Source organism: Gopherus flavomarginatus (genome assembly GCF_025201925.1).
Source record: "Gopherus flavomarginatus isolate rGopFla2 chromosome 13 unlocalized genomic scaffold, rGopFla2.mat.asm SUPER_13_unloc_4, whole genome shotgun sequence".
Classification (NCBI taxonomy): Eukaryota; Metazoa; Chordata; order Testudines; family Testudinidae; genus Gopherus; species Gopherus flavomarginatus.
In genome coordinates, this window is record NW_026114612.1 from 49080 (window position 1) to 65921 (window position 16842).

Sequence of the window (16842 nt, forward strand, 5' to 3'; positions counted from 1 at the left end):
ATAGGGGATGAATGCTGTACTTATGTCCCAGAAGACGCACAGGATATTAACAAGTACATCCTGTCAGCCAAACAGGCTTTTGAACAGTGGAAGACCCAGGAAAGGAAACCCACTATTTCTGATTCCCTCTGGGGCTGGTTACTCAACCTGGGAGAAATAGGGGAAGGCATTGTTCACCTCCTGTTCACTGGTGTGGTGTTGTGTATTGTTACTCTTCTCTTGCTTGCTTGCTGTAAAGCACTTCAGCTCCCTAAAGCTAAATCACATGTTATCCTTTAAATGTGAGAACACTCAGCCAAAAGTTTGTTGAGTATTCTCAAAGGAGGGAGTTGTTGGTGTCACATAAGCATAACCCTACGTAACTCGGGAGGGTGGAAAGCCAAAAGAGTATGGAGCCTTCCTGGTTTTAGGCCTCAGCAGACAAGAGTCCCTCCATGTTTGAACTTTAATCAACCTAAAAGGCCAGATGTAACAGCCATTGTCAGTTGCAACAGTTCTAACTGGTCTAAAGCAGAAATAATGAGGCCTGTGCACCTTTAGCAGAAGGACAAGATAACTGGCAGAAGGAAAACTTACTAACGAGCTGCCGCGGCCAAGATTACTTAATGCACCTGCGCTTACGTAATTGCTACAGGGGGAGGAAGGAGGAGGAGGGAGGGGAAACGGGGGATTGCTAGTCAGTGAGAAAAGTTCTCATGGATATAAAGGAACAGACTGCTTGTTTTAGGTGTGCTTGATCTGAGTCAATCTCCCTGCACTGCTTTGAGATCTCAAATAAACTTGGTTTGCTTCTCCACCCTGGTGTGTTTATTGGCGCAGCACACCAGGCGACGGACCCCCTCCGCTGTTGCTTGGCCTCAGGCAGTTATCTGCCGGTAACAAGGTCATCAAATAAGAACAACCTCAGGTATCAGTAACTGCTACAGGTTGCAAATTCCTATATGCAGCAGTTTCTGGCACTACACCTGCACAGCTCTGCTCCCCGGCTCTTCTCGGGCTCCTGCTCTCTCCTTAGCTCTGCCCCACTCTCACCCAGGCAGTTCCAGCTCACATGGAGGATGGGACCCCCTGGCCTGGTGACTCCCTCATTACACTGCCTGGCCTGTCAGTGCAGCTAACTTGGAGCTTTGGCCTCTCCCCATTGTCCCTGGGGACTGTCAGTCTCAGGGTCCTGATTTCCCATTGATCCTTCCCCCTTCTATTGGTGCTGGGAAATAGCCAGCCAACCTCCCACACACACACATACTAAGTTTTAGTAAAGGGCCAAGAGCCCCCTTACACAAGCCAGCCCCATGAGGGTCACCGATGTGCAGAGAAGGCAGCCCAAGCTGATCCCATGGTGTAATGGGCAGCACTCAGGATCTGAATCCTGTAATTTGAGTTCAAATCTCAGTGGGATCTTGTGTTGGCTTGTGTCATAGGCAGCAGGTTATAGACATTTGCGGTGCTCGGGCTCCAGGAATATTCAGGGCTGCGGGGCCCTGCTCCAGCAATATTTGGAGCTGAGTATCTTCCCCGGGCCCTGGCCCCTACCTGCCACCCCTCCCCCTGTATGTCCCCCCCTGCCATGCTGCATCCCTGCAGGACAAAAAGCAGCGTGTGCCTGTCCCCTGCCTGCTCCTGCTGCTGGAGTAGAGGGATTCTGAGCAGAACTGCTGTCTGCAGCCCCAGGGTCCTAGTGCCCACCCCTAATGGCAAGGCAGGCTGCCCTAAGCTGCCCCACCCTCTGCAACCTGAGCCCCCTCCTGCATCATGAATCTCTCATCCTCAGCCCTGCACTCTCTCCTAGCCCCAAACTCCCTCCCAGAGGGTGCAGCCCCTCCCTCTTCCCACACACTCCTTCCCACCCCCAAACTCCCTCCCAGAGCCTGCACCTGTCACCCCTTCCTACAACCCCACCCCCTGCCCCAGCCTGGAGCCTACACCCAGCACCCAAACTCCATCCCAAAGCCTGCACCCCTCCTGCACCCTAATCCCCAGCCCAGGATCTCCACCCCAGACCTCCTCCCCAAACCCCCTCCCAGAGCCTTAGGCAGGCGGGGGGTGGAGTTTGGGGGGCGGAGTTGGGAGGCGGGTTCTGGGCACCACCAAATTTCTACAAACTTGCCACCCATGCTTGTGGTAAAGCCCCAGAGCTCAACTTCCCTGTCTCCAGCTGTGTAAGAGTGAATCTTTCCCCTCCTGCTGGGTGACTCACACCTCCTAGAGGCAGGTCTTTGGCTGGGATGGCCACAATGGGTTAGGGCTCTAGAACTTGCTAAACTGATAGTTGGGATTCTTGCTGCTGCACCTGATGTCCACAAGCTTGGCCCTTGTGCTTCCTAACACACTTTTCCTCTGGCCCACATGGTGCTTGAAGAAAGGAGTGACAGGGCTGGGATTAATAGTCAGGGCTTGGCAGGAGGGAGGAAGAGTCCCAGACTGGAGCCCCACACACCTTCCCTCCTTCGGGCACCTAGAGCAGAGGCAGCCCAGCTCTGTCCGCTGGATACCTCAGCAGTGTAGGTGAGTTCATGTGAATACAGTCTGGTCCGAAAGCCTCTTCCCAACCCTGGTGATCAGTAGCTGCCAGGGGAGAGCTCATTCACATCTCGCTTACAAATCATCATTTGAAATTCTAAGGTTGGCCAACACTGCCGAAGCCAATGCACCCACATTGTCAGCAAACACAACAGCTGGGTGAGGAAACCCGGCTTTGTCCAGACTTTCCAAACCTATTTTACTTTCTCAGGTACAAGTAGTTTTCATACGTTGTATCTGCTTTTAAAGTGTGTGTTAACGTTTCAATTTCCATTCAGATTTGCAACCAGTGGAACCAACATTGGCGGCACTGCATGTAACTACCTGACCACTGAGGGAGGGGGTGTTGGGGAAATTCGGGGAAGGGGGTGCACAATCCCCTGATTGGGGAGGCATATAGGGAATGCCCAGTTTCACTGAATTGAGTCTCCTACTCCAGCACCTCAGTAGGTTACATCAGAGAGGAGCTGCAGTGTCTAGGCAGTGGGATGCCTGTGCCTTTAAGAGCCCAGCCCTGGGAAGCCCATGCTGAGAGGTGCTGCCTGTGAGAGGGGAAATAAAAAAGCCCTCTGCTCCCCGCACCCATGTTTGCAAACACTGGAGTCTCAGCGCACCGGGATAACTGTTACCCCTCGGCCCCTGCCTGTGCCAGGGTTTAACTGTCTGGCAGCGCCTCCCTCTGGGCTTAACTCCGGCTCCTTCCCCCCTCCCTGACTTTGCTCTTCAGTCCCTCTCCTAACTCTGCCTCCAGCTGCTTGACCCCCCGACCAGTCAATTTCCATCCCCTGCTCAGACCCTGGCCACCCCTCCTCTGATTTGCCCCCCTTTGCCTCTTTTTAATCCCTGTAAAAAGTAGGGGGTGCTGGGTCCCATTCTCTGGAGGGAGGGCTGGGCACCTGGCCCCTGCCTGCCCAGTGCTCAAAGTGCCCCATGATCTTGTGGATGTTTGCTGAGTGCTGCAGGGTCACCCGAAGGGGGAGAGAGATGCGGTTAGGAGGTGATGCAGCCAAGGGTGCCTCACCCAACACTGAGATGCAGCCACCTCTGGGGTGAGTTACACAAGTCAGCAAATGAATATGGAACAAGAAATGCACTGAAAGGACCGAGGCAGCTGCAGGAGGTGGAGAAAACCAGAAAAAGCAATATCCCTGGATCCTATCCCTTCCCCTCCTCCACTATACCCCCTAATCTCCACTCCCCTCTCACATTTGAGGGGAGAACCCAGGAGTCCTGGTCCCCAGCCTTGCCCACCCCCATATTTCAATATGGCTCCATCCAGCAGCTGCCCCCACAATTGCAGGGCATTGCCATAGGGTACACCGGGGCCTGCCTGTTTGCACAGGATGGGCAATGCCAGTACCCCAGGATGGGGAGAGACGATGCTAAGGGAGAAGCAGGCAGCAGACAGCTCCCATGACAGAGAAAGAAATGCTACGGGGTGCTGTGCTGCAAGGAGTGAATGGGGTTGGCAGGAAATGGGAGGATCTTACCTCACTGCAGGTGCATCTCCCTCCTTCCCAATTCCTCCCCAGCTCTACCCCATCCCAGGCAAATCCCGGCCCAGCTACCAGGGTTAAATTTGGCCTGGATTCCCCAGCTGCTGGGGGTGGGGTATGGGGCTGGGAAGCATGAGCCTCTACTCCCCCTTCCCCAGACACAGTTGCATGGGCACAGACCAAAGGAGACTGCAGCACTGCTGCCTAGAGGAAAATGAGGCACCAGCCAGTGACAGACACATCACGGCTCTCCTCATCCTCATCCTCTTTTCCAGATACAACCTGGCCAGGGGAGCAGGGGGTAAACTCAGGGCAGTTGCATAGTTAACCTGTGGAACTCCTTGCAAGAGCATGTTGTGAAAGCCAAGACTATAACAGGGTTTAAAAAAGAACTAGATAAGTTTATGGTGGATAGATCCATCAAGGGCTCTTAGCCAGGGTGGGGAGGGATGGTGCCTGTAGCCTCTGTTTGCCAGAAGCTGGGAATGGGCAATAGGGGATGGATCACTTGATGATTCCCTGCTCTGTTCATTCCCTCTGGGGCACCTGGCACTGGCCACTGTCAGAAGACAGGAGGATACTAGGCTAGATGGACTTTGCGTCTGAAACAGTCTGGCCGTTACTATGTCTCCCTTGGCACAGCAGTGACACCCAGTGGGCAGTCAGAGTAATGCACAGAAGGTGTTTTGCTTGGCGCAGCAGTGACACCCAATGGCCAATCAGGGTAGCACACAGAGTATGTATCCCTTGGAGCAGCAGTGACACCTCGTGGTGATTCAAGGTAATGCACAGAAGGTGTTTCCCTTGTTACAGCAGTGTCACCCACTGGTCAGGTGGCGTAATGCACAGCATGTGTCTGCGCTCTACGAGCAGTGACACCCACGGACCAGTCACGGTAAGGCACAGAGTGTGTGTCCCACCAATCTGTGTAAGGCACAGAGCATGTATCCCATGGAGCAGCAGTGACACCCAGTGACCAGCAGGGGTGGCATCAGCCTCTTCTCCTTTAGTGGGGGACTGAGATGGGCTAGACAAAAAAAACTGGGGGGATGTGCCCCCCATCACCTGACTCCACCCTTCACGGGGGCCATGCCTCTGTTCCATCTCAGTTAAAGGCCAGGCTCATCTTCTCTCCCCCCGGCTACGGTTTACAGCAATACAAACGTTATTAAAATAACATAGGAAACAGGGTTTACTTTAAATATTCTAAATCTGTCCATATTTCAGTACTGAATCCAAAGTTCTCTTAAAGATCTCATCAGTAACCAAAACCTAAATAAAAAATTGAAACCAAAAACAAGGCTTAATTTAAAACCCAAACATTAAGAAAAAACTTTGTTTGTAAAAATAAAAACTAACAAATGCTGTAAATTAATAATTTCAACATTTTATCAAAAAAGTGTGCTACAGCAGAATGATAAAATAACATCAAATAAATAAGAATGACGACTAAAACCTCCTATAAAGGAATTGAATCCTTGAATTCTGGTCAAATCTGTATAAGATATGCAGAACTATGTCAAAACTGGTGTTGCAGGTCAGCCATTCTATCAATTAAAAGTTCCATTCCAACTAAAAAAACCGAAACAACCCAATAAACCAAAATGGTCACAGCCTGAAATAAACCTACACAGAAGGAAAATTAAACCTGTACCAACATTGAAACAAACGATGTAAATTTCTAATTCTAACTTCTTGTTTCTCCCAGGAGGAAGGTGTTTTCCACCCCAGTAACCAGGCTGTCACTGCAGCTTTCCTTTCACTAAATAAGATTTTTACCAAATATAAATTGCCCTCTAATTTCTCTAAGATATATTGAAATTGTATCTTTGCACTAATATCCCAAATGTGCAAGTCCATCCCCTCAGAGCAGCCCCACACCCTCAGGCCAGGGGAGAATCCCAACTGGTTTGTGCATTTGTAACTCTGGGGCCTGAAGCTGATGAGAGAAAGGGAAGTGAGCCATCTTGGAGCTTTCCGATACCACCTGCGGGGAGCACAGGGATTTGACTGAGTGACATCCTGGCTAATTTTCATCTTGTTCTGTGCCAGCAGGCTCCGCTGGAGAGCTCGGGAGTGACTTGACCATGGCAGCACCCTATTTACATATTAAAAGCTGGCATTTTGGGGCCAATGGGGTGAAATGTGAGTACTTTTGGGGTTGGGACCCACATGAGAAGGGATGTGGACAAATTGGAGAGAGTCTAGAAGAGGGCAATGAAAATGATTAGGGGACTGAGACACATGACTTACGAGAACCTACAGGCCATATCCTGTATGTTAAGTTAAGGCAAAGTTAGCATATCTATATTGTGACCTTTTACTCAGAGAGGAAAATAGACTTTTATCATGTTACTTAAATAGATAATTACCCATGCCTGTCCAAGACCTTTACCTGGACCAATCGACAATGGAGAATGGCATAGGGTTTTTTTCAGTGTTGTACCCACAGATTTAACAGGTACACCACAAGGTAACTTATGTGCATATGTACATGTCATCAGCAAGCATAAACATACTAGCCTATGAATAAAAGTATCCTAATGTTTTGTGGGTGAGGAATGAAATTTGGGCATAGGAGGAAGGATTTCCTGCCCTTGTGCCCTTTAAAAGAGGTAAGCCACCTCGCTTGAGCACTTTGCTCTATCATTCTGACTTACTTCCTCCACTCTCTCTCTATGTACTATCAGTAGACTGTACTTGTTCTTAAATTTTAAGTTTCAAGGGAACTAGGCTAAGTTCGGTTTCCCTACGTTTTTAGTCTTTGTTTATTAGGTTTTGATTTTAAGTTTAACATAGCCAAGTAAACCTTAAGTAACACTAGCTTTTTCTAAGCACTGCATCTTTCACTTAAGAATTGAGAAACCTGAACTGCCAGGCTGGTCCTGTGTCTCTTACCACCAGGTTATCAAGGAAGGCTGTGAGTATATTAACCAAAATTTTGTTGCATATAATGCCATATGTATCTTTTGAATAGCAGTAATGCAAATGTAACTTTGTAAGTCAATTAAATTAAATAACATGTAAGCTAATCAATTAAATTTTCATCAAATTATCCAAATTAATATTATTAGTACACCCTACATCAGGCTACATGGGACAGAGATTTGGAGTGCAGAGGGATGAAGGCACTGGTTCTAGGGGTGCCGACTCTGAGTTGGGGTTAGAATGAGACATTCAGGGTGCAGTGGAGGACTCAGGGTTAGGATAGAGAATTGGGCTGTGAATGCTCTGGAATAAGGCCAAGAAAAAGAAAACTGAGATGCAAGAGAGAAATCAAGCTAGAGCAAAAACCAGAGAAGAAATGTGCGATTTGAGCTGCACAGGGAAAAAAAAAACCTCTTCCTGTTCCCTCTGACCAAAGCATCTAAGAACCAGATGACAGACATCTCTCCCTCACTGCAACAACAATTCCAGTTGACCTGGACTGAGGAAGGAAATCTCCTTTGCAGCACTAGCAGACCTGGACTGAATCATGAACACCTCATCCCCTGCCTCCCGCCTGCCTCCAATCTGGTGTTCCTGGCATGGGACACGGGAGGGGCTCTTCTCTTCTCCATTTGGGACATGGTGGGATGAGAGAAGTGACAGGGCTTTACGGGAAATAATTATTTGCCTGATTCATGTGCAAGTCCTAGTGCTTGTTAACCCAAACAAATGGTTTATCCTGTATGCCGATACCAATTTGGAGGGTCTGGGAGCAGTCCCGTACCAGGAAGTAGAAGGAAATGTAAATCTGTAGGCTTTGCCAGCTGAGGACTGTCTGATAGCGAAACTCGCTATCCCATCCACCAGCAGCAGTTCTTGGTCTTGAAATGGGCCATCACTGAGAAATTTCGAGACTACTTGTGTGGTGCTCAGTTTCAGGTGTGGACAGAGAACAATCCACTGACTTATGTGTTAACAAGGGCTAAGCTGGATGCTACAAGGCAGAGATGGGTGGCTACTTTTGCTAGCCATAACTTTGCATTCAATACCAATGAGTTGGTATAATAAGGAATGTGATTTATCAGGACCACCAATTCTTGGCTAGGGGGAGAATGTCAGCAGGGTAAGAATGAACTCTACCCTGACATCTGTTGGTGATCTGCTGTAAAGGCCTTTTGAGGCTGATGTCATTTGCATGGTTCCACCCACCCCAGATTGTATTATGGAAGTGCTTGTCCAAAGGGTCATTTCGGCTGCTGTGGGATCCCCAGTCTCTTTCTTATTAGGACAGGGGTAATAAAGTGCAGTTATTCCAGTGATATGAATCAAAGACAGTAGAACAGAACTTAGCAGTTCATGATTTCGGGACTCACTCGAACCTACATAAAACTTATTAGGCAAGGGACATGGGTTCCAAAGGATAGTGAAATAAGAAAAATTGAAAAAGAATATTTGTGTTATTACAATGGGTTTATTGGGAAGTTGCTGAATGTACTTTTTTTGTTTTTTTTATCTCTCTAGTTTAAAAAGAGAACTTTTTATACTTTGAATACATAATCGGTTTTATGCCACCGATGTAAAATCATTAATTAAATGCAATTTTTAGATGGGCTGAAGTGGTGGAGTTTTGATCTTATTTCCACAATGATAGTTGAAAACAACCACATAGTGGGGGACAAACATTCTTTACCACTCAGACAGCAAAAAAAATTAGCAGATTGGACTCTGGGAGATCAGCTGTGGGACACAGCTTTTGTGACACACGAACGATCTCTGAAACCAGATTCTTAGTCACAGGTCAGCAGGTGGGTTTATGCAAATGCTGGGCAGCTGCCTAGCAGCCTGCGCATCCCCCTGCCAGCGCGAGAGCATGTAAGACACTGATCTAGATAGTGCTGGCTGGGTGGCAGGGCTGTGAAGAGCCAGCAGAGTGGCACAGTGGAAGTGTGCTGGGCCCATAACCCAGAGGTTGATGGATCAAAACCATCCTCTACTATGTGTGCATTTGTTTCTTTTCCCTCTGGGCCTTCCAGTGAGGCGGTGACCAGCAGAGCTGCAAGAGGTGGCTGAGGCCGTGGCCTGCCAGGGAGCTCCCTGGCACCTCTGGCTGCCTGGGCTGAAGGCAAGAGGGAGGTCTGGGTGTGGCAAGGGCCTCCTGTCCCAGAATGAGGCTGCAGTGCTTCCTGATCCCCTTTTCCCACCCACCCCGGCGGGCTGCGGCAGAACACGAGGGAGGCTCTCGGGGCGCTAGGCAGTGCTGTGTGGCTGTCAGGGGAAAGAGCCGAGGCTACCGACTCAACCTGCCATTGACTGGCGTGGCTGTGCATGCCGTCAGCAGGGGCAGGCCAGGCTGCGCACGTGACTCAGGCTTGGGCAGCATAGCCGCTCTTTCCTGACGAGGCATGAGGCAGGCCAAGAGCTTTGCACAGCCTACAGGGAAGTGGGAGGGAGGCGTCTTTGAGCAGGTGTGTCTCGTCCCCTTCTCCCTTTCCGCTTTGGCGGAGGCGGGAAGGGAGCAAAATGTTCCCGGCTGAAAGTTTTTGTGCTCAGCCTCGAGGATTAAGCCTGAGCCTCCGGCACGGCTGCTGAGAGACGGGTTTCTGAATGATATCCAGCATGCTCTTTGGGCCACCAGCTGAAAGCACTGAGGCCAAGAGGCAGCAAAATGGGACTTTCGAGGCTCCCTGCAGGCCTCGGGGAAGCAAGGAAGTAGCACGGGCTCATCACCATCCGCGGGTGGGCTCGAGCCACCATCCGTTCGGTTAACAGCCAAACGTGCTAACCCATTGCGCCACAGAGACACACATGGGCAAGGCTGTATGGAGCACAAAAGTCGGGAATCAGCACAGGGTACGGTCTAGCATATGCATGCAGCTCTTAGACAAGCAACAGCAAGGAACTGGACTGGTATGCAGTGAAAGTTCTGTGGGAAGGAACCAAAAAGAGCACGGGGGCTGCGGTACAGCACTTGCATACACTTTCTTTGGCCTGTTTTGCTGGAAGAGTTAGCAGGGCGAAATTCTTAGTGACAGGTCAGCGGGTGGGTTTATGCAAATTCTGGCCTCTAGGACCAGAGCTGGGGGGGCAGGGCAGGCCCCCACAACTTTTGTGGCACATGCACCACCTCTGCAATCAACCTTTGCTCCCTCACTCCATAACACCACACACACAGCAGCCTTTTACCTCTCAGAACCAAAACGCACCCTGAAAGAGATCCAATGGCATCAGCTTAAGGCAAACGACTGCACCACTAACAACAGCTCAAAGAGATTCAAAAACACCTCTGTCTTTACACACCAGGGACGGCAGGAACCAAACCAGCAGACACAAGCATGGGCCAGCAAGACCCAAACAAACATCCATTCCAGCCAAACTATGGGGATGGGCAGCTCCCAGGAATCTCGGCAACGAATCTCCAGGCAGGAGGGTTTCCCCTAATGCCGGATCCACCTTCAGGGTCCAGCCAGCCAGCAGCTTCCACCCAAGGCTAGAGCGCTAACAGCAGCAGCGTGGCTGGGGGGCTCGGCCGGTGACTGGGGCCAGTCGCCTGAGCATGAACCCAGCCGACCCCAGGAGATGGACCCGGGTCACCAGCCCAACCCACCATGCAGCTGCTGCCGCTACCCCATTAGTGTGCGAGCTCCCATGGACCACGCTGGGGAGATCCCCCAGCTGCATGGTAGATGCCCCTGAGCGCCTGGCAGGGCACAACTCCTGGCTGCCCTGCCCCGCTGAGTTCTCTACTAGGCTGGGTGGATCTGGGGCCAAGGGTGCTGGGTGACAGGGGGGCGTTGGCTCTGGGCTGGGACTGTCACTTCCCCCCTCCCTATCCAACAGGATCACAGCAAACGAAACCAGCTCAGCCTGCAGGGGAAGAGTTCAGTCCAGGGCCTGGTGCATTCTGGGAGCAGGGACGGTGCAGAGAAAGGGCAGATACAGGGCACCTCTGAACACTCTGCCCAGAACTGCCTATCCTGACCCACAGCCCCTGTTATCCCAGCCCTGGGCTCCCCTCTCACTGCTCTGCCAGTGCCCCTCACTCCTGATCCACAGACCTCCCCCGCTGTATCTGTGACTTCTGCTACTGAACCACCAATGCGCTGACTCCTATTGTGAGACATTTCTCTGCACAATACTGCTGCTATTCCAGTTACTGACTCCAGGAAACATTTTCCTTAGCCTGGTTCCATGTATCACTGATTTCTATAGCAAAGACCAGTCCCTGGCCCTGTGGCCCAGACATCCTCATTCACACCAAGCTTCAAGTTGAGAATCATTTCCCATTCCCGCTCTGTGGGAGGGGAGACTTTTAAACGCGCTCTCTGTGTGACTGCACATGGCTAAGCAAAGAGAACAAACCCAAAATCCCCCCTGTGCTTTGGGAACAAGGTTTGCTGTGGGAATTCTGTAGTTCAGATGACTTCATGCCTGGGCATTGTGATTCTTTACCAGTTTCTCTGGCAGTGGGGCAGCTTTGTGCTCAGAGCTGTGATGGCCGAGTGATTAAGGCATTGGAGTTGAAATCTAATAGGGTTCACCTGCACAGGTTCAAATCCTGCTCACAGCGAGGCCTGTGTTTTAGCTACTCTCTAACCCGGGCAATACATCTCTACAACCCCCTGAGACACTCTCAATTCTCTCCCCACCCCAAGTAAATCCTGTTCTGCTCCTTTCATAGAGATTCCTGGGACACCACTTCTCAGCACCTGAAGCATCTGGCACTCACCCAGTGCCCCATAGATCAGCCATAGCCCTGGTTCTGCTTCTCTCTCTAGCGTGCGAAAGGAGCCAAGTCAGCGACTCCATGGGTGCTACAGGGCTGCAGAACCAACAGAGAGAAAAAAAAAAAAGGTGCCCAGCAGCCATCTCTGCCCCGGCACCTCCCACCTGCTAGCAGGCCTGGCTGATAAGCTCCTCCTCTTCTCCTTCAGTGCCTCCCGCTGGCCATTGATGGGGTGTGCTGGAGGAGTGAGGAGAGAAAGAAGTAGGGCAGGGTGGGGTGGGAAGAGATTTGATGGTTTGGGGGCAGGGCCTGTGGTGGAGCAGGCATTGAGCACTGCCCGGGAACTCTTAAAGTCAGCACCTCTGAGTGCAGAAGCCTTCCCTGAGTCTGAGCTGCCAGGATCCCTGCTGCAGAGCAGGTACTACAAGTCTCAGCCTCTGTCCCACACATGTCTCTGGGCACCACCAGGAATCATTTGGCTCCTGGCACACAAGGCAACTTAAAAGCTGAGTCCCTGGACAGCAGCTGAAACCCCGGCTCCTCCCATGAAGAGCCTGATGCTCTACTGACTGAGCTAGCCAGGCTTGCTAAGAGCCTCCACCCCTCCTCTTCTTCTCCACGGCCACTGCCAATTCCTCCTTCTCTTCCTCCCTCCTGCACCTGAGGGTCACTAAATCTCCTCACCTAGACAGCCAGCCCGTCCACTGCACCCCAATCCCCCATGCCTGAGCCTCCCTACTAAAGTCCTGCACCTGGCTCCATAGAATTAATTTTCACGTGTCACTGGGAACTTGACTTCTTGTGCCCAGAGACTCTCAGCTCCCCTCAGTAGACCTGAGAAACACAGTATCTGCCTTTTCTAAAGAAGTGCTTGGAGGGGCTTTTCTCACCTGACTATATGGCGTAATAGATAAGGTGCCTGACTTCAGGTCAGGAGATTGAGGGTTCAAGTTCTTTCATGGTTGTGTTGCTGCAGTTTTACCTTCGTGCAGAAAGTCCTGCTCCCTTCAGTCCTGGAACCTCTTCTTGGCCGCGCAGACCAATGCTTTGGCTTCAGCTAGAGCCCTGGGAAGGAGTTGAGGGTTGGGTGTCACAAAGGCTGGGGCATGAGCCGCAGGTGCTTCCAGTCAAGTCCTTGCCATTCCTGACTTGCCAAAGAAAATGGGCGGCTGTCCGGGCTGGCGTGTAGAGCAGTTTCCCTCTTCCAAGTGTGCACCTGCCCCTGTGCTTGAGGGGGTTGGTAAATAGCACCTTAGGAGCCTGGGTGTTTCTCTGCTTCTCGCCAGCTGGGGAAAAGTCTCTTGGGGTAAAATCTTCTGCCCTACTGCAAAAGTGAGCACTGTGAGTGGGAACAGACAGAGGCCACACCAGGGGGCTGGCCCTGCTTTCCTACCTTCTTCTGATGTTGGCCACAGAGCATCAGCAGCTGCCCTGCATGCTGGTTTGTGGGTTGCTTTCAGTGGGTGTCTGGCATGGCAGGGAGCAGCCTGGCCGAGGGTCTTTGTGGCTGTCTGCTGGACATGCGTAGGCATGGTTCTCCCCTCCTCTAGCCCTGCCTTCAGTTGCTCTGTGGCTTATAAACCTTACCTTTGAGTTGTCAGCACCAGCCGCCTTTGCTCTAGGTGTCCGGAGGAGGGAAGGTGTGAGGGACTCCAGGCTGGGCTCCACCTCCCTCCTGCCAAGCCTTGACTATTAATCCCGGCCCTGGCACTCCTTTCGTCAAGTGCCATGTGGGTCAGAGGAAAGGTATGGCAGGAAGCACAAGGGCCAAACTTGTGGCCATCAGGTGAAGCAGCAAGAATCCCAACCAGGTCAAACCACAGAACTACAGGCAGCCATAGCCACTTCTACACCCCAATCCATTGCAGCCATCTCAACCAAAGACCTGGCTCTAGTTTGTGTGAGTCACCCAGCAGGAGGGAAAAGACTCACTCTTAAACAACTGGAGACAGGAAAATTGAGCATTTTGAGCTCCAGGGTTTTACCACAATCCAACACAAGGTCCCACTGATATTTGAACTCAGACTGCAGGATTCAGAGGGCTGAGTGCTGCCTATTACACCATGGGACCAACTTGTGCTGCATTCTTTGGCCATCAGTGACCCTCATGGAGCTGGCTCGTGTAAGAGACTGTTGGCCCTTTACTAAAATTTAGTGGAGTTTTTGGTTGGCTAGTTCCCAGTCCCAATAAAAGGGGGAAGGGTCAATGGGAAATCAGGCCCCTGAGACTGATGTGCCCCTGGGGCAATGGTCACAAACTGGTAGGGAACATGTTAGAATTTGTTAATGGAGAAAAATTCCTGGTGAAAATTGGCAAAGCTGTGGAGATTTTGAAAAATTCCAGTGAATTTACACATGAAGATACAAACAGAGAGACAAACACACAGAGAGAAAGAGAAAATCACAGACTGCACAGGCCCACACAGACATAAACAAAAACCAAACCCACACAAACCCACACAGCACACAGAGGCATATACACAAAAAGGAAAACCACACAAAATATAGAAAGAACAAATCCACACCAAAAAACACAGCAAAAGCCCACAACAAGAAAGCACAAAACCCACATACCAAAAGACTACTAAGCAAAAAACCAATCTGTATGCAAAAATCATACACACACGCACCCAAAACTATGCCAGGCATCCACCAAAATCACACAGGACCACATGCACATCAACACGACAGACGAAAACCACATCAACATACAGAAAGCCAGGCAGGGTTTGAGTCTCACAGCGAAGAGGGTGAACACACAGCTGGTTTGGAGAGCAAAGACTGAGGGGGAGTCAGGGGCAGTGCTCTGGGCTCTGCCTGACCCCTCCCTGAGGCAAGTGGAGAGCAGAGCCTGGTAGATCTGTGGAATCTGCCCTGCTCTCTGTAAAGCAAGGGGACTTCAGAGTCTTCTAAGCTGCAATTGTATTTTCTGAAGGGCAAACCGATTGGCAGAACCCATTTGCTGAAAGAAAGTTAGTGCTTCAGGTGAGGTTTGAACTCACAACCTCAGCACTGCTGTCCTCAGCACTGCTACTATAAGTCCTGTACACTAACCCATTGCCCCTCTGAAGGGCTTGCCTCCTTGATTCATGGATGAATTAGGAGTTGAGGGGGGTTGCATTAGCTAAAACAAATCCATATTAATGGCTGCTGAATGGCAGCAGCAAAGGTGGGGAGCCTCCTTCTGTGTGATAGAGCTGGTTCCCACCTTCCGTTGCTGAGGGGAAGGTTGGTGCTTTGAACCCATGGGTGAGATTAACAGAACTCAAGAGGAGAAAAGGAAAGGGAGGGGAAGTCTTTTCTAATCCTACCTAGCTCCATTGGTCTCCTGTGGCCCTTTCGGCTCTCTGCTCCCCTGTTGGGGAGATGCAGAGACAAGCCCCCATCTGGGTGAGTCACTGAGAGGCTGTGTCCCATGGAGTGCGTGTGGGAGAGGGGGAGGGTTGGATTGGGCTCAAGGGGAGAAGATTGTGTGTGACAGTGTGTGGGGGAGGGGGAGGGTGTGTTCCTTAGGATATAAATGATGGAAAGCACAAGAGCAGTGACAGCGAAGCCCCATGTCTCAGTGTTATGACCCTGTGTGGTGCTGCCGTTCACCTTCCCCTCCTATGGTCTCATCTTTCATTGAATCCAGCATTTTTTCACCTGTCATCACCACAGAGGTGTCCCACATGCCTCAGATACAGAGTGTCCCTCTTAGAGACGCTGAGGTCTGGAACTGATTTCAGCTGCTGGACAGCTCTGCTAGGTCTTCATTCATTTGCATAGGAAAATGCTGAGTGTTTAAATTCATTTCAAGTCCCGCCCTCGACATTCAGCGAACTCCTGAACATACTGGAGATGGGTCTGGAAATCCATTTTCATTCGAAAAAGTTTTTCAAGGGAATCACTTGGATTGGAACTAGGACCCTATTATCCTGCAGGGAAACATTCACCCACTGATCTATACTCGCAACAAAAAGTGTCATGTATAGCTCAGAGCAGGAACAGTTTTTAACCTAGGGGTTACTAAACTTTCTCTCTATACAAACACCACAGCTTACAAACTCCCCACCCCCGCTCTGTGTCACCAGAGCACAACAACAACTCTCCTTGGAGCACACACAGCTCCCCAGCTCCCTGCCCGTCAGTCTCTCCAGCATTGCTCCAATCCCTTAGGGCCAGTGCTAGTCCTCCAATCCTCCCAGTGGGCCAATAATGTCACTCATACCACTCAGAACCCGCCCCCCAAAACTCTGCCTCTCATCTGCCTAAGGCTCTGGGGGGGAGTTTGGGTGGGGGGAGGAGGTCTAGGATTCAGACCCTGGGTTGGGGCTGGGGATTGGGGTGCAGGAGGGGTGCAGGCTCTAGGGGGAGTTTGGGTGCAGAAGGGGTGAGAGGCTGGTCTCTGGGAGGGAGTTTGGGTGGGGGAGGGGTTCTAGGGTGCAGGCTCTGGGATGCAGTTTGGGGGCTGGGTGCAGGCTCTGGGCTGGGACAGGGGTAGGGGGAATAGGAGGAGGGATGGGGTGCAGGCTTTGGGAGGGAGATTGGAGCGAGTGGGAGGGGGTGTGTGGAGGGAGGGGGTGCAGGCTCTGGGAGGGAGTCAGTGGCGCAGCACTTACATGGGGGTCCAAGGTAGGGCAGGCTGGGGGGCCTCCGCATGCTGCTGCCCCCAAGAATCACCCCCACAGTGTCCCATTGGCTGCAGGGGCTTGGAGTGGGGGCAGAGCGTAGAGGCACAGCTCTGCCCCGCCTTGCCATGGGGAGGGGCCAGCAGCCACTGGAGCGAGCAGGCAGATACTGCACTGCCAGGGCCCCTGGAGGGGAGCGCCTGGGGGCAGCAGGTGGGGCCAAGGGAGTGAACTGGTCCCAAAACTGCTGAAGCCCCATTGGCAAGACCTGGGAGCCAGGACTGTCAGCCAGACAAACACCTTTAAGAGGAGGCGTCCCTCTCCCTGTCAAAAAATGATCTTCCTTCTTTAGTTCAGTGACAGCCTGAATTGTTCCTTATCCTGGCAGAGCCAGAGGACTGAAAGCAGCAACATCAAACCCCTGTGTAGCTTGCAGGGATGGACATAAACACTCCCTGGTATCTGAAAAGATGTTCAGCTTTGCCCTTGGTCAACTACAAGGCGAAAGGGAAAGGAGGTGGCGCCAGATATAAAAAGTGAAACATGACACATCATAGTTAGGCCC

General features: G+C 51.3%; 1 non-coding gene across 1 annotated transcript; it reads left to right on the forward strand.

Moving 5' to 3' along the window:
• Positions 1-11429: 11429 nt before the first annotated feature.
• Positions 11430-11511, forward strand: TRNAS-UGA (transfer RNA serine (anticodon UGA)). The gene has a single exon. It is a non-coding gene; the product is annotated as a tRNA-Ser (tRNA).
• Positions 11512-16842: the final 5331 nt, after the last annotated feature.